Here is an 18,580-nt window from a genome sequence, read left to right as displayed (position 1 = left end):
CACTCTGATCAGCGCCGTGTGTGGAAGCACACCGTAGAAGCTAGGAAATCTGCGTACAGCGAGTGCTGGAGCATGAGTGATAGCCTTCCATAATAGCGTTAGCCGCCGTTCTCAAGCAGTTACTGTGTATTGGCTGCTCTGGTTAGGCGCTAAGCCAGTAGCCGGTACCCGACAATGCGCGCGTGCTCCTAAGACGCGAATTTGCTGACGACCACCTCCGTAGACAAGGTTTATGTAACTTACTTTTACAGCTGCCTTCTGCTAGCGGTGTTCCCACATGGCTTCTCCTGTTATAGCTCACTTACGAATACCTGTGCCAGGATGAATGCTATTTCCCGATTTCTCGTGGCGTACAAACCCGTGGCTACTCGGGTGGTCGTTAACTGAAAACAGAGGCGGGTGTTGCGCAAAGCAACACCAATGAGTCCTATAACAGTGAGGGTCTTAACGGCTGCCGCCAACCCCCGGTAGGATAACTCAATGCTGATGGCTAAAGTGACGCTAACGGATACGGACCTTGTCCTATATTTCCATTCGACCGTTGTTGACGATTACCACTTAGAAGCGTTTATGATATTTACTGTAAACAATGTCTTGCCCTCTGTCTTTAGGATGCCATTATTGCTGAACGGCACAGAGACTCAGGAACACTCAGTAACAAAAGCCGTAGCTTTGTCTTTGTAGTAAAAAGCCGAAACATTACATTTATAGTGGTTGAAAATTCATTGATGCAAGAAGAGGTGACTAGACGAATTGCCATTAGATCTTCATGGTACCCGGCCTAAGTGACGTTCAAAGGCAGAAGCAGGAAGGTAAATATAGTTATATATATGTACGTTGCGCCAAATGTCACATGACAGTTTATTATACGTCTGTTAAAGTAGCAGGCCAGTAAAAATAAATCTAACAAGATAAGTTATGTAAGGCCTTGTCAACCTCTCAGGGAACTAAGTTTGAATTATTATTATTATATTAAACTTATATTAACGAAAAGTGTCGCACATCTCGTTATCTAAGGAAGCGTCTCATTCACAGTTATTGATATTCTATATGCTTTATGACGTGATGAGGAAATTCATGATTCGATGAAGAAATTAAGAAAATGAGGACTAATTCCCTTCTAATCAGCTTAACCCCATGGAACTTGCGTTGCTAGCAATGGAACAAACAGTCTTTACACGTTCTATGACTACATACAAAAATGGTGAATTTCCAATGTATTAATCTTTTGTTCAACCGCGCCGCTGTTTGTACGACCAGTTTCAGCTTCAGTGTGGTATTCAAGTCTATATTTTTTATAAATTAACAAAATAGATCTTAAAAATAGAATGACATCTAATGCGTGCTATCTACATTCGATCCGTCAAGGCAATCCTACGGCTAGGTCATCGCCTGGCCGTAGGATTGCCTTATACGACAGTACGCTCGCTTACGGAGCCAAGTAGGTCACAAAAGCAGGAGCTACTGAAGGTATGCTGGTGATTATAGTAACCCACTCGAATTGTTTTTCTCTGTCGATGGCACCTTTTGCCAGGAAGGCGCTGTACCTCTGCGAAGCGCATCAAATGAAAGATACGCATTTTATAAGTGAGCCTCTTTGTCCTTCGCGTCGCATCTTATTATCGTGGTTCACGCAGGAGTCGTCCCTCCTGGCCATAATGCAGATGATTGCATGCGCCAGTCCCGCATTATTTGCAGGTGCTGCAGCTATGGCCGTTTCGGCCATTTCAGTCAGTTGGTCGTTGTTGCTGGAACTACGGCGACGAATAGTTGAACGGCTGACTAGAACGCAAAGTGTCTAAGTGCCTCTTTAGCTAGGTTAGCACCGCAGTTGGCCGTTATGTTTTTTCTCTGAATTCCACTGCACATACAACATTTGTGTGCAAGCAAAGCATATGTCTAGATTGATGGCTAAAGAGGTCTGCGCCCTTCAGCATTACAAATTAGTCTTTACAAACGTATCTGCGCGCCAACTTCCTCAGGAGACGGTCGGCCTTTGTTGACTGGGCTATTTTACAATACAACAAAACAAAGCGGCTTTGTTGTCGCGGAAGAATCTTCCGCATGGATGCATATTTGTTTTTCGTCGAAGAACTAGAAGAAGAAAGAAACTAAGCAATAGCGCGGCTGCATACCAAACACTGTCGAAGGGAAACTTCGCCTCGGAAATCGGTGGATCTTCGGTGCGCCGAAGGATTCAAAGAAAAATGTAGGGAAAACGTTGCTTCAATTTGCATTTAGTCGCAGAATAAGTTGACTCTACTGTACGCACGGTATAACTATATGGGGTAGAATATTCAAGGTGAAGATCCCCGGAGTGATTAATGGACTCGTGCGTCCGGCTAGTAAATCATACGTCGTTACGCAATGGTAACGAGCGAATTATAAGAAGAGTGGTTTTCTCTCCCCTGCCAGAACATCGATGTCGTGAACAATCTCACCGTTTCAATTTCAGATAGATATAATTGAATAGGGCCATGTTCCTATATCACTGGAAGCTGCCAGTAGGGCTTTAGTAAAATCAACCACCGAGAGCAGACTTTCGTATCTGATATAATCTCTGCTTATTAGTGTTTGGTCTGTGCCGTTAAAAAATCCACCTATGGTTGTTAATAATAAGATTAGCTTTTCTAATTCACACAGGTTGTGTAGAGGTAATCGCATCTGAGAAATTCAAAAATTAGCAAATGAACTTCTGAGCGTGGTAAAAGAGTCGTTAATGGATTTGTGATTGGATACGAATGCACTCTGCCTTGTAGAGGGTAGCAAGCATTAAAGCACGTATGGAGTTAGCGTGTGTCAAACACCCTATAATTAAACTCTCAGGGCAAAATTATTGGTGGCATATGGCAGGGTTAGGATAGACTCGAAGTGTGCAAGGCTCCCACAGGTTCCAATGAGGATGCAGAAGTTGGATTTGGGCATGTGATCGTATGTATAGTAAATCACTTGTACCTCGAATGTCTATCCAGATGATAGTACTGTTGCACAGAATACTGTTTTTCTCGAAATTATTACAGTCTTAATTGCTTTGTGCTATTTTACTTTGGTCCAAGCCGACGGACATAATCTCATTAACACCTATTTAGGTATTACGGAACTAGATAAACGTACGCTGAAGCACAGTGACCTTGTTCCCAGTCGGTAAGAACGACCTTTCGACCGCCGAACCTACTGGCAGTCATGAATTGTTGATGACAACGAGTCCCAACGAGCTTGACTATTTACAATTCGCCTACAATTATTTAGTACGTGAAAAAGTATCAATGTTTCGTTCTGTCACTCTTAAGTGCTCTAAAAGATTCCATTCGTACATGAGTCTCAGATATCTTTAACGCGCACTGCATGTTTGCTCTTTATGATATACACGGTGGCCCTATCAAGCAGATGCAGCTTACGACCTTGTCACCATAACAGGACTTCACGAACCCCTACGACAACAAATGAAAACGACCCTGACGAATGCCGACACCTTCATTAGTCTCCGCTATCGTATAGCATAATTCATATAGGTGCTTTAATTAACAATTCTTGTTACTGGAGTCCGTTACTACAATAGAACGGTCAGGTATCTGAGTTCATATAGAGCAACGGTTACTCCAACGGCCTGTCCGCCTACAGGTGGTTGAAAAAGTTACTCGAGAACTAACATTAAACGGCATTTAAATAACAAGCAATTGCCGCTTCGCGTTGGGTTTTACCGGCCGGCTGGCGTTCTCCAAGCGCACGAACGCCAGCTGGCTTGAATCCCCACCGCATCAGTACTATTCTAACATCATTGAAAGAAATGACAGCGCGTACAGCCGTTGGCACAGCGGAGAGAATCGATCAATTTGGTTTCGTGCTTTTGTGCTTGCATCACATAACGGCCACGAGCACAATCGTCGCTTCGTTTAAATTCCCATTTCTTTTACTTTTCCTTCCTTCGGTCGATGCGGCCGTTAATGGTAGCCATGCAATGTATATTACCGCCCAGACTACCCCACAGGAACCGAATTCGACGGACTCACCGACGAACTCATCGGCGACTACTCCGCCCGAACGAGTGGATACGGGAGCAGTAAGAACCATGTTAATCGTGGGATACTTCTTGCTCGTTTTCGTATTTCTCTGTTTTATAGTTTGGTGTCTATGTCTGGTGTCATGCTGCGCCTGGCTCTGTGCCTATTGTTACGAGTTCTCGGTGTCTGTACCATCGAATTCGGAGGAGAACTTAGCTGCGAATCAACTGGGATGGACCGAGGTGACTACGACTAATACCACAAACATTTTCGCGTCGCACGAGGACTAGCCTCGAAAACACATATACGTAGTGAACAGTAAGCAAAGAAGCGATGTAATTTACAGGGAAGCGTAGGGGCGATTTTACAACGAACAGAAGAGCTCTGGAATTAGTTAGAGCTGTATCAGTAACCAGCGCAAGAGAGCTTGAAACCGTCATATGGGATCATGTGTTCCAATAGTAGAACGAAAGCCAAAAAGGGTGTGCGAAGCACCTCTCATACTAATGAAGAAACTTGAAACTAATAGGAAATGAGCACGGCAGGTTATACTTTCTTAGACGACGTTCTAACGTAGTGAAGAACAAAGGCTTATTAAAGGCAAACCAGCTATATCGAAAACAAAAGGCCTTAATGAGTATTGCATTGCTTATTTGGCAGCCCCTTACCCCTTTCCTGGTTAGACGCTCTATTCAATCGTTGACGAACCATTAACAAAGCATTTGAAGCGCAATCCTCTTCATATGCAAATCCACGTGTATGACCACAATCGAAATAGGTATCTGCACACACAAAAACAAACGCCTTGAATTAAATTATTAAAAAATTCAGAGGAACTTTCTGCGAGCGAGCTACAAGGGTCGAGGAATAATTTCGCTTGAAGTCGATAACCCCCTATCATTGCTTATGATACTTGTTTTACTTGACAAGAACCATTATTTTGCGGCATCTATAACTGGTTAGGATAGTGTCTAAGTATGCAATGTCACCTTGCCAGTGGTCAATCGGAGACAACGACTGACTGACTCTACGGCAAGGCGTGGGCGCTTCTTCCATACAATAAGTAAGAAACTTAAACATCTGTTTCGTTTACGTAGCATGTAATAGAAAACTTTAACCATGAAGTTTAACTTGCTGGCGTTGCTGAACGCGCGCAACGCGACGTCGTCTGCTGTAACTATTCAAATAACTTGCTCATTGTGGGACAGCAGGAAACTTGCCAATATGTTCACGATGAATGCAATTAATGTATGTAGGTGTACATATTTGCCATTGATTAATAAAATAAACATTAATGTCGCATGTATTAATTCAAGGATGGAAAAAAGCTTCGTAGTTCTTAGAAATGTTAAACAGGTCAAAGCGGCTTTGCCTTATATTGTATTAGGAAAGTAGGTAATAAATATGTCTATGCAATATAATACGAAGACAACAAACATGTTTCCGACTAATTATGATAGTCAAGTAGGTGGAGCTACAATGCTGCTACAAATGCTACAAGAACATGATCTCTGTCTCAATGATTTGGAAAGCGCCCTGTAAAGACTAGCTTGCGTTGAAATACCTACGGAGACTAGAAAGGTAGTCGTGTTTGGTCAGTAACAGTATGGTAAGGCTGGAAGGTACTTCTCCCGCATAGTTACTACTAACATAGCGTAGGCAAGCAATTTGATTGAGTAATGCAATAAATAAAACATAATTATCTATAACGTCACTAGAAAGCCTGTCATGACTACCCTACTTTTGCCTGCTTGAATAAAGAGCCTTTCGTGGTGCATTTGCTGTCGTTCGTCGCGTTTTTGCTCTTGTTATGCTTTCTGCACCGTAAACCTAAAGGCAAACGATCACACAGACACATCGACGTTGAAACTCCAAAATGTGAAAGCCAGGCACGAACCGACGACTCCTGAGGGGTATAGTTGCAGGACAGGCAAAGGCGAAACGAATAAGAGAATGAAATGAAGAAAAGGAAGCTGCACCAACAATAGCAGCAAAGGCAGAAAAACAGACGTCGAAAACCTCGTAGCAGTTGCCGGCGATTCTACCACCGCTATCATCACTAGCACCCATTCGTTACTGTTCGTCCTCGGCCTTTCCTTTCGTGTTCGTTTTGCGATAGCAGCAGCAGCAGCAGCAGTAGCTACTGAACGGTGTTCTCTTTTTCCAAAAGAACGCTAGCTGTTTCTGACCCTGGGGGTTCCGTCGCGTTCCGCTCGTCTCCGCGCCTGGTCCTTGTGCTCTCGTATACCCCCACACCGGCCACGAGAGTGTGATGAGGTCTGAATGGTTTCGGGAGGGGACGTAGCTTGGGAGCTATGTAGAACCGCGGCGACGGCCGTAGTCCCGGTAGTAGCCGCCAGCAGAGCAGAAAGCCGGCCTAGGAGTGCCTGGAAGAAACTAGAATAACCGTTCTTACATCAAGGCCCACCTCCACTAGAAACTGGAGGCCGCACACTTGGGATGCTGAGGATGAATAGATGGCATCTCAAGTGGCCCTCGTTCCCTCTTTCTCTCTTGCCCCTTTCAAGGCAGACTCCGCCCCAGTATCGACGGGCAGCAATGTCGAGACAGTTCATTGCCGCACAGCGCAACGGCTTCTTTTTCAACTTGTCCTTCTTTCATTGTTGCCCCTACCCGTTTGTGCCCTACTGCGTCCATTCTCGCGGTCGTAGATTCGGTTACTACAACCGAAGTAGCAGCACAGGTACAGATATATAGTTAGTGTCTGCGTTGTGAACTTGGTACCGAAAGGGACAAGTGACGGTTTTCAAGGCAGGTTTGAACCAGTGTCCGTTTTTGGTGATCACGCTGCTTCTACTATTCGACTTTATAAACGGATGCACATTCCGAGTCTATGGCGAACAGACAGAAGAAGACTTCTACGTCGCCGTCGTCATCATTGCTGCGGCTGGCGTCCTCTGTCGATTTCTTCAGAAGTCCGAGGGGTTTCTTTGATTGGCGGCATCACCACCTGCACTATCATCAGTAGCCCATGGGGCGGCATTTTGATGCTTCCAGCAGCTGTCGTCCTGCGGCTATACGGCCGACGAAAAAATAGGGAGAAACAAGTAACAACAGCTGCACCAGCAGCAAACGAAAATCTGTTTGTTTCTCTCTCCGAAGGAAACATATATTCTTACCTCCGCTACTGTCGTTTTTACAAAACTTTGAAAAATGGCAACAACGCTCCCTTCCATTATTTCTACTTCTCATGAAAGAAATGAACGGGCTTCATGCTCACTGTGTCGGCTGTGTATCGTCTAAGTATGCTGATCGTTACTGTAAAACCCTCCGGGCGGGGAGAGTGAGAGCAAAAGGGAGAAATAGCGAGGTAAAAATGGAGAGGGACAAGTTAGAGAAAGAAAAGTTTTAAAAGCAGAGGATCTCTGAAAGCGTTGGCCGATGACGACTATCATGATGATGATGACCCGACATGTTTTTTGTTGATTGCAAAGTTGGTGTTCAAGGCTGAAGACTAGAACTCGCCGGCAGTTGCAGCGCCGGAAATTGGCATATTGAAAAACTCTTGAAAAAATGATATTCATCTCGTAGCCCTCAATTCTTCTTAGTAAGCATCTGCCACGACAAACATTTTATCTGCTTATATAGTACGTATTCATTCGTGCGTACCTGAGCAGAGATCTGTGTATCTAAGTATATTGATGCGGCTGGCAAAATTTCCTATTACGTCGAACGTTGCTAACGTGACTTGTCAAAGTGGTTGGCATGTTAAAAGACTTATGGAATGGAGGCCATTGGGCGAGGGATAGGACGCCTCCTCTAGGGTACAAGACTTGCTCAGGTCTACAAGTAGTACGCTGGCTGGGGATTAAATTAAATATGCGTTTATTTTGCACAGGCTACATTATATCATCACAGCAAACTGACGTTGTCTTTTACAACCTCAGTTCGCTGTTACAAAGTATTTCTTACTATGGCACGTGAATAAAGTGCTTTTGCTTAGTCAGCTTTGTGCAGACCTATTATCTTGTCGGGGATGTGACAAATAATAACAAGAAATTATTATACTTGTTGGCCCGCATCCAAAATTCAGTCTTCGTATACACACAGACACGCCCCTTGGGGGGTAATCATTGTTTACTCTTACGCGTCGGTAATGTCAAACTGGCACCCTCATTCCATATATCTTTGCTTTGAGTCGAGAGGCGCACTGGGTCAGAGAAAGATGACGCTGTAAGGAGTGCATTTTCCTTCGATTTATAGCTTTCACTACATAAGCCCAGATCGAATACGATTTCGTGACATCTACGAGGCGAACGCGTGTGCCTATTCCGTTGACCTAGCGATGATATTGCAGTAAGTCAATATAGTTGTTCCGATTGTTCATTATCAACGCAAATTTCCCGAGACAAAACAGCATTTTATTCATGGGTTCGTATGCGCTACTAGTCGATAACACCGAAATACAGAATACTAACTTGCTTCAGCTTCTGATCGACCATGGCCTAATCGGTGGCATTAGAATCACGATGAGCAGCTCGCTAGACAATCAGAGGTAAAGCATAAACCTTCTTAAACCCGTAATTGCAGCATCTGGCCAATTTGAAGTTTTTGTTATTAATATCTGATGTTGCTTACTCTTCATGACAGTGATGAAGTTGGAAGCCTCAAAACAATGTTGTACGACATCAATCTATGGTCACACCGTTGTCGGGCTTCCATCTAATCATGCATCGATCTATGTTTGGCTCTATATGTAGATATAGAGTTCAGAAATGTTAACAGAACATGCATAGGAACAGCTTTCGTAAAGCAAAACTGAAGCTACGATATACACCTGTTTCGATTGTATGTACACGTATATATATATATATAAGATGATATAATAAAAAAAGTACCTGGAATCGTCCAGTGTCTAGAGGAAAATATCCCAACATCGGCAACATAAAGTTCGTAGCCTGGTAAATTTATAACAAAGGCCATAGGTGATAAATGTTTCTGGTTTAACTAATCCGGTACTGTTTTTGAGACTATAACAGCAGCGATTGTGTTGTGTCTACTCAGCTACTTCGCGTCATAGGCGTTGCTAATAGAACAGTGCTGATAGATTCATATATTCACAAAAGGTACCTTTATGTTAAGCACACAGCTGAACGGCGACGGACAAGCGAGCAGTAACTTACAGACTTATCTGTTTATAGATATTGTATGCAATTAATAACAAAGTTGAATAGTGAAACTTCAAGTAGAATTCGGACTGGAACGTATACCTAGCCATCAGCTATGCAAATAGTGTTTTGAAATGCGTGCAGTGTGTTAGAGGAAGGAAAAAATAAGGCGGCTGCATCGATGAACGTGGGTACTCGTAAAAGATTAACTTGTTTGTAGTTGGCTGTTCTGGTGCAAGTCGTCCAAATGCAAAGCTAATACTATCTTTTCCAATCACATGCATACTTTTTTCGTAACTACACATGGAGGAATACATATAAAATTAAATTTTAATTCCTTTCAAAGCTTTGCTATTCTAGTTTCCTTCTAGCCATATCATGCTTTCGTTGAATATAGGTTTTTGTGAACCTGGTCACCGAGGGATATTACCCTGTATCAATGATCCACTCTTCTGGATTTGTGCGGGACGTGTGAATCTATTTATTGCCGAACACATTGTGGTTTTCACGAGTGCTTCTTCGGTGGCTGACCAAATGAACATGTAAATGAAACAAGTTACATTGATTGAGTTATTAAGTCGCCACATTTTACGCCATAATCTCATCGACGAATAGAAAAGACATTGCCTAGTTCTCACTAGCCGAGATCCCTTCTTCCTTCTCCTTAGAGATCTAACAAATGTGAAACTAATGCGCAGATCTGGTTGAACGTGGGTTCGCGAGCTATTTACGTATCGGCCTCTTTTTTTTTCTTATCACCCAGTTAGGCTGCAGCAGACATGGTGGCAAATACGACCCGATTCGAAGGTAGCGATGTCGTCGATTCTGAGACAACAAAACACCCCAGGAGGAGCTTTGAATGTTAGATCACTTCCGAAGGAAAGGTAGATGAAGCTCGTAAAAGCGTTGCCATTCTGTTATCGACTGGCGTTAACAAGTGGCTGTTGTTATTATTATAAAATACACCGCAACGCTGAGCTGAACTCTATTGTTATCCGTGGATTCAAAAGACGCCTACGTGCTTCTCACGCGTATACAGAATTTTCAAACAAGTTTGCTTGGTAGTTAAAACCTGGATAGAAGAAAAACACTCATCAGAAGCTCTCCCTGTATTTGTAGTTAATCGACTATTCAGAATTGCGATCACAAAATATCGAAACGCTACATGGTCGTATCTATCACTGAAAAGTCTTCTAGCCTTGGCAATATCCGTAAAGGAGGATACAAATGAAATAAAGGTCCTACAACATCCCAGGGAGACAAGCTAAAAGACATGGCATTCTTCAACGACGAATCCTATCGTAGTCAGCTATTTGTAACTGGCTCTGGGTATCTAGCGGGCGGGAGTGGCTAGCGAATCGAAAGTACAGCAGGAGTTCACATAAGGACAGGCAAATGCCTTTTATTGCTACGCGTGCGAATAATGGATAATATCGGAGTGTGCGTACACCAGCTTTACTGTTGCCGGCGGCGCTGTCACTGCATCTACGCTAGCATCCGCCGAATCATCTATTCAGAATACAGCCGACGTGTACCAGCGTTAGGGACAGGTGGAGTGTACAATCTGTTTTCATTTGTCCCTTAGCCCGCAGCTTTTCCTTGCTAGTCCACTTCTTTCCAAGAGACAAGCTTCAGTAAAGGCAAGACCGGACGAGATGCACCGATTCTTCTTGCGACAAGAAACAAATTGAGCGAGAAAGAGAGAGAGTTCAGGTTGTAACAGTCGGCTGTGCACCTTATCGAAAGAGGGAGCAGAATGGTGACATAAGCATCGCAAATGCAAAATACGAACGAAAAGAGCGTCGTTTAGGAGTTATAAAGATGGCTGGATGGGTAGCGCTCCATGTAGAAATTCCCCAGCTTGTACGACACGGTACGTAGCATCTTAGACTGCTGCCAGGCTCTAGATGGTCTATGAGGGGTTGCAGAGTTCTTAGGCCAGCGCGTGTTATATGCCCGTGTCTGTTACAATTACACCTAGACACATTTTAGCAGACGATGCGTAACCGAGTATAGCGCAATTTATTTGTTGATTATTGTCCTATCATAACTGTCAAATCGTTCCACGTTGTCCGTAACGTCTATAAGTCTGAGTCGTTAAGCAGTTACCGGCCCAATAGAGAAGTGATCGCTAATGACAAATAACCAACGAATGGACGAGGCAAGGAACCTTCTGAAGGGATAGAAGATACAAGCGACCCCAACGAATGACGAGAAAATTTACATCAACTGAACTTCCCCTTTGGATTAGCGCAAGATTTTTACAAAATTGATACCTTTATCCATCCAATCGCTAAACCTTTTCGAGACAAGTTCAAAATATATATATATATATATATATTAGAAGTTGTACATATAGATGCGTGTATCACACAGAAGGCCCTTGGCCGAATTGCGCGAAAAAATACTATGTATGTCGGCGCATTTCAAATAAAACATTTAGCCTTTTGGTTACAGTACATCTGCACAGCAAACATAGAGTGAGGTAGCAGACTACTACCATCGAATGGCATCATGTCTAAAGGGAGTATTTACCAACGTGGCTGGCATGAGGCGTATAAGGATTAAAAGTTATTCTATATGTGTGGATATTTATTTGTTTTCTGCTTTCTATTATGTGTTATTGATCGATAGGTATATATGCTTTAGCTACTCTTTCAGGCTAGCTCTGCACACCCAAGCATTATCCGCAAACCAGTACATTGACGTTGCTTAGTGGCTAATGATGGATCGTGTGTTGTTGACACTCTTTACGAAAATTAGTCTTCCCGATTTAACGATATCATGCACGAGGCTAAAGATCGAGCCCTCAAGCAACAGAGGTTGATTGGTTAGGGCAATCTTATTGAAGTGCTGTTCGTAATATCACGGATTTTGGAAGAGAATTGCTAGGCACTAGTAACATTCGCACAGGATGTTCCGCTTCAAATTTGACGGTTTAAGCATACTCATAAAATGTTCCCGTTCCATTATTTGTAGATGGCTAAAAGTTTTTCCTTATTACATATTGTAGGGTTTTTCATTTGGTCCATAAAGTAAGCCGGCGCTGATCGTGCTTGCAATGTTCCTAAACAGGATAGGCCTATGTCTGGCAGACACGAATACTCTAGGCCGTGAGAATTAAATTCTTGACCTTATACTAAATAAACGTACACTTATTCGATGTCTTTAAAGCGGATGTCGCTAGACTCTGGATAAAAAGCGAGCAAAACACCCTTGGTTACAATATGCATATGACAATTAGTCCGTAAAGCATTGAAACCGCAAGGATAAGTGTACCCCCCATCCGGTTGTTCTCTGCGTCAAATTGCGATCGAAACTAGAAGTGTTTTGCTGCCATTACTGCTAGTATCGAACTGCGATTTATTGGGTCTTACCTCGGCAGCCCCTTTTATACACCTCTATGCTGCATTTAGGTTAAATTTATAACTATATATAAATATAATTGTAAAGCTGTATATATAATGTTGAGTAGCCTTCTTATTATTAGTACAGAGTAACTTTTTCATCATTCATTAGTAGATGCTTACCGCTGTGTGCATGATGTTTTCGTATCAAGATAGGTTTCATTTTATAAATTTAGCACACAGTTGGGTATGTTCAGGGCTAGTGTAGTTATGTAGCCGTGCTACCCGCCTATTTATCAGTTCCTTTTTCCACCACACAGCGTTTATCGTATACCGGCCTTATTCAACGGCTGTTATCAAACCGTAACAATTGCCTCTGATTTTTAGAACTGCTTGAAAAACCTAGAGTAGCTTCGAAGTCCCATTAACTGCTGAAAAAATTCAAAACGGTTCACGCAATGTCCACTCATACAGTAATGCATTTCCCAATCTTTTTTGGTTTTTGAAAGATGGTTCAGCTTAAACTGATTGAATCCAAAAAGCACTTAACCTTCGCCAAAAAGGACACTTGCTCCTCCAGCCAGTGGCAACTCCGAAACCATGTGATGGAGGGCAAGTGGCATGAAAAGGATATGACTTCACACGAACGGGGAAAAAGCCGGGGGCAAGAAGGTGAAGAAGGGTTAAATTAGGGCATTAGGTAGAAAAGTATGAAAAAAAGACGGCAGCATAACAACAAAGGAATGTGCAGAAACAGCGAAAGAGGCCAGGAGAGGCAAAACAATTCACAAAAGTGCAAAGTGACTTGGGACGAGACATACGAGAGGGCAACGCTTTCGCTCGGTGTCTCCCCCGTTTACGTGCTAGCCACTTGAAGACAAAGAGCGCCGTTGAACATACCTGAACGAACGAACGTACGAAGTAATAGAGGCTGGAAATGAGAAACGTCAGAATAGAAGCACAGAGAGGTTCCACATATCAACCCAGTGTTCGAGTACAATAGCAAAACGCGCACGAATATAGTAAATATTGAAAATTTCAATTTTTTTTTTGCCTTTAGTTGTAATTTGTACAAACTTGAATCAAGCTTAAATACTCGAAGTGAATGCGGAGACACCTGGGATGCACCTGGAACAACGCGTATATGATTTTTGTACATACGTTTAAGCTCATTCGGCGCTAGGTCGAATACTACCGTTCAGTTAGTGATTTTAGCGACTATATACAAAACGAATTATGTGTACTATTAATAGGGTAATGTATGTACAGGTTTTTGGCTGTTTTCCGCTCTAATAATTACTGCTGCCTTATTATGTTAGGTTGGTGCATATATATAGCAGCCGTGTTTTGCTTCTCTTTGCTTGCTTTTGTCAAAGGCTGTATACCATTGAAAAGCTTCTCTTTGCTTTGTTTGGCTGTTGGCATTGTTTGGTTTAGATCACACAAGTTTATTCCTCTTTTGGGCTTTAGATATGGGTATTTCGGGCAGCAAAAAAGCAATTTCGATGCTTATTTTATTTCACATAGATTTCATTGTAGAAGCTGCGGTAGCAGTTTAAGTTATTTGTTCCGAATACGATAAATGTACCTAATGTAAGATGTATCTAATGATTATCTTCTTTTCAAAATTGTTCAGGACAACTTTCAGCAAGATAAAAACGTCGAGTACAATGCGATGTTTGTGTTGAAAACACTATCTCTGAACATTTAAACTTGCTTTTAAAAAACATTGTCAATTCTACAATTAAGAGGGGTTGAATGCAGGGTAATCCCAATTAAAGTGATCTTCCATCTTGTCATCAGTACGAGGATAGCTATTATGATTATTATAATCATAAGGATCGACCACATTTATACTGTTCATTGGCGTCACCAGTGAACGACTAAGTGATGTTAGTTTGCTCTATGACTTATAAGATTCAAAAACACGGGAGATCAAAACAAACTGCTTCAGCGACTCATTGATACGACAAAAGCTATGTTGCCACAGTTGAAGCTTGGTTATGTATTCGTCAACATGCAACATTGTCTCTGCTTTATGCAAAAGATGAAACTCTTATGAATCTAACGTCCACAAAGACTTATACCCAAGGCCAATATAAGGTCATCTGCATTATGGAGATTTCTTCCCATGTAGGCATGAATAGATGCGTTCAAGGAGCCGTCGCTGCGCCAGCGAGTGATTCTTAAAGCGTCTTTCTTTTTCTGCTGCTACGGCTGATCTATGCTTTCCTTCATTTGAGAGTGCTGCTGGAACTCTAAAGGCAAAGTCATCTGATGATAAATGCACGTCATTGGTCCTCAGCTAAAAGGGTTGGCATTCACCGGAGCCAACCTCTAAGGCGGCGGGTGCTGATCTATGCCCTCCTACATCTAACCATGATGCTGCAACTCGAAAAGCAAAGTCATCTGGGACTGATGATAAATGTGCGTCATTGGCAGGCTGCTAGGAGGGTTGATATTTACACGTACAGCACGTCTTTGCTAGCGCATCTCCTATGCGCACATGTAACCGAGGATGTTTCTTGTGCCGCTTGTGTCAACTTCTTTCTCTTGCATTGGCGCATCTTGCATTATATATGTGGCTCTTGCCATGCATCACACGTTCCCAAAATCTTGGGAAACCGGGGGCCATCGTTGACATCAACGCCTCCAGCTGAGGCGGCACTGGTGGTAACAACTTTCGACGCCAGCCATCCAACAACAACGTTAACGCCGGCGGCAGCGAGATCTCATGGGTGAAATATCTTTTCTAGCAATCCAAGACGCGCCACTTGCTCGCCTGCTGTGAAAGATCTACAGACCTCCAAGGCAGTTGCGAAGGCGAAGGGTAAAGGGATCAAGTTGAAGATCAACTTTGTGGTCTGAAAAGGAGAAATAGCAGAGCGCCTGAACGGCAGCGGCGTCAGAAGCAGCTGAGAGTTTACATTCGTTTGCATAATCCTCCTTTACAAAATGCTATGGCCTGGAATGGGGTGGGCCTAACGGGCAAGGAACACACGGATTCTGTAATGAGAAATGAGCGATCGAGTGTCAGGCCACAGATCCAGCAACCAATCCCAGCTTTCGATTCCCGGATAGCGTATATCTTTCTGGGCTACGAGGCTTAACGTTGAAGCGTGCAACGAGACACGCTCGAAGATCTGTAGATCAAAAGCTCTTAAAAGACGAATCGTTGCATGCCGCATTACCGATGACAGAGAGGAAATGGGACTGGACAATAAGTTTCTGATGAGGGCAAAAGCCATTAGAAAAGTTTTATTTCTAGCTTATATGCGACTATGATAAGGTCTACTAGAAAAGCGCGTCATTGCATTTGCGAAGTCGACACGATGGACTGCATCTTCTCAGTGGGCTACTTCAGTAGAGCCTATTGGGGAATTTCGGACAGCAACGAGCAACGAAGATATTGGCCAACTTTCGATGTGCATAATGATTTAGCTGAAACAACATGCAAACGGTTTGTTATAAGTTATCTCACAAGGGCTTTCTTGGATGATACATTCAAACGGATGTAAGCGGTTAACAATAGAAGTCTAGAATAGAACTTTCTTTAATAAAAAATCCAATATATTATAATATCTAGTGCTTTTCTTAACGGCTAACTCCACTTGTAATGTGTGTGCCTTATAGAATTTGTCCAAGCTTAATCGCAAAGCTATGCACCTAAAATATAGTGCTACACACATCTTCGCATAGATTGTTACAAGCCTTCATCAACCATCATATCGACTTGACTACTCCCCTAGAATTTTACTATGATGTCATTGAGTACAACTTTTATTAGCCGCATTATTTCTATCGTGGGACCGACTAGCAATCACAGACACGGGCTGAGCGGAACAGGCCGACGGGCGTGTACTACCCAGGACCGATGCTGGGATCAGAGCGGGTGCAGGGTGTAGCTTCAAGAGGTAGTTGGGTGTCGATCACTTTTTCACCGCAGACTCGTCATCCGTCGAGTCGACAACAGTCCAATGGCGTCGATGGCACCTCATAAAGCTCCCTATCGAAATCCACATCACCAGCCGATGATACACATCGCAGCTCTATGGGGCAACGAAGCTGGCCGGTCTGGGCAGGAAGAAACCAAAGAAGAACCATCACGTCGTCAGCCCCCTCACCCTGATAGCTTGCCGTCCGCGTATATCCGGTTGCTGCAAATGACACACAATGACCAAGCCAATGGAGTGACTTTGTTCCATATGTTTTATGTGAAAAACAGTCCGTCGTTTCAACCTATACGAAGGGCAATATGCAGATATAGAGCATTTTACGAAAGGAGCATAAATATGGCTGCACCTTGATAGAATGGCGGAAAAATATAATGTCAATTTACAGCTTCATTATGGAGAGAAGATGGGCAGCGCGAGGCCAGTCAGAATTGAAATGAAGGCAAGCTTACTCAGGCCGTTCCAGTCATATAGTAGACATACAAGTTTAGGAGGAAACCCGTATGAGCATAATATGACAGCTAACTGATGTCACAGCTGCGGCTTCGCTTATGCTCGCTTGCCCTGAAAGCGATTTCTTGTTTTTGAAAGCCTGGCACTAGGCCCGATCGTCCTTGTATGCGAGTCCGGTACACTCTTCTTACTGTAAAATTTAGTAGAGTGAAGATATCATGATAGAGGCTAATGATACTTCAAAAAATAGCTAACGAAACCAAGCATTGCATTCGTGATGAATGTTTTAAACAAAATGGTATACGTAACTTTTAACAATTCGAAAAGTTGTTTTTCCGTACAGTTCCTAGTTTGCATGTAACAATATATCTAAATACTGCAGGTAACAGTCACGACTTCATGCTCTAAATAATGTCAATAAGCTGCATTAAGTAAAAAGGTTAACTATTCAGGCTAGCAAACGTGCAAACTTCTATTGACCGACGATCAAGCACAAACGAAATAATAAAAAAGATTAGTGAAGTTATCTAAGAGAACACATCCTATTATCCCTACTTGACCTCATAATATGAAAATGCCGATTTATCCGTGAAAAAGTTACACTCAGTCTGCAAGAAAAGAAAATTGCTTCCTCACATCGTTCATAAGGAGCAGCATCTTTAGAGGGCCTAAGTTTGACTATCAGTACAAGCAATAACCCTTGTAATAGTTGCAACGGTAGCATCAGTAAGTATCAGTACTGCTGCTATGGTGCTTAACGCTGTCTGGCTGAAGTCTGCCAATGACTGTGTTTTCAAACCATCGTTTCTGACTTGCGACCGAAGCGTCACTACTACCCAGACCACGATAATGATCACCGCTTCGGCCAAGCCCGGACACGAGGTTTAGCTCAGGAAGCCATAAAGTAGAACCTCGTTCACTGCTGTTGTTGAAGAGGGAAAGAAAGAGAATGTGGTCCCTCTACTCTGAGCCATTTGGACAAATATTGTCTTTCCAGCCCTTTACTAGCTTGCCCGCAGGGTTGCTCAGCGCGCTTGTTCGTTCAGTTCAGCATGCAACACAGATATCTTGCGCTGTACTACCCAGTCCTGACCGTTCGTCGGCTGTAGAAGCTCATCTAGTGCGTGACTGGGCTGTCGGGTGAGGAAAAAGGACCTCAACAGCCTTACGAGCATGAAGCATCTGAGAGCGCGGTTCTCGTTTGCGTCGGGTGACGAGGTCTCGGTAGCCGTCGAAAATTCGTCAATGCAGTTGCCATCTGCTCGCGGCTAAGCATCCCGTTTCAAACACTGCCACATATCCCTCTTTTTCGCATGCAAACCTCGAACAGTTTTCCTTGTCCGATAACATACCCGGCTTCCAAAACTTTTAAAGGAGCCTAAACGTTGATCTGGGTATGCTTAAATACTAAAACGACTGTTTATGTCCGTGTAGCGAGCTGTTCGAATTAGTAATTTGGCCATATAGCAACATTCTTTAATAGGTTACTTTTGCTGCAATGATCTTCAATTTTTCATCTCGATTAGTCTACGCTTTCTAGGACTTTGCGCCTGGATTTAGTATCATATTTGGTGCTTTCCATGGTACTTAATTGGCGCACCTAGGTACGTGATAGTACCAATAGTATCTTCAATACATCCACTGCTCAATATTTCCAGTATTTATGCCATTATGCTGATTTGACCGTTTTGAATGGT

At 43.0% G+C, this 18,580-nt stretch overlaps 1 protein-coding gene and 1 long non-coding RNA gene across 8 annotated transcripts in view; one reads left to right on the top strand and one right to left on the bottom strand.

The window, feature by feature from the left end:
- The window catches only part of LOC111247000 (cadherin-like and PC-esterase domain-containing protein 1), a 173,296-nt gene that overhangs the window by 79,688 nt on the left and 75,028 nt on the right, over positions 1 to 18,580 (top strand). The gene's annotated exons all lie outside the window — the stretch shown is intronic.
- LOC147756678 (uncharacterized) overlaps positions 7,542 to 18,580 on the bottom strand; it is a 53,339-nt gene continuing 42,300 nt past the window's right edge. For 4 of the 6 annotated variants that reach the window (XR_015324765.1, XR_015324766.1, XR_015324764.1 and 1 more), the window contains exons 3-4: positions 16,883 to 17,073; positions 15,941 to 16,634 (exon numbers count right to left, since the gene is read on the bottom strand). This is a non-coding gene — a long non-coding RNA (uncharacterized LOC147756678). The other 2 variants (XR_015324763.1, XR_015324762.1) reach the window with 2 other exon arrangements.

This window comes from Varroa destructor, unplaced genomic scaffold (genome assembly GCF_002443255.2).
Source record: "Varroa destructor unplaced genomic scaffold, Vdes_3.0 BEIS01000003.1, whole genome shotgun sequence".
In the NCBI taxonomy this organism is placed as follows: domain Eukaryota; kingdom Metazoa; phylum Arthropoda; class Arachnida; order Mesostigmata; family Varroidae; genus Varroa; species Varroa destructor.
Note: the sequence above shows the minus strand (reverse complement) of the source record. Positions and strands in the feature narration are given on the sequence as shown.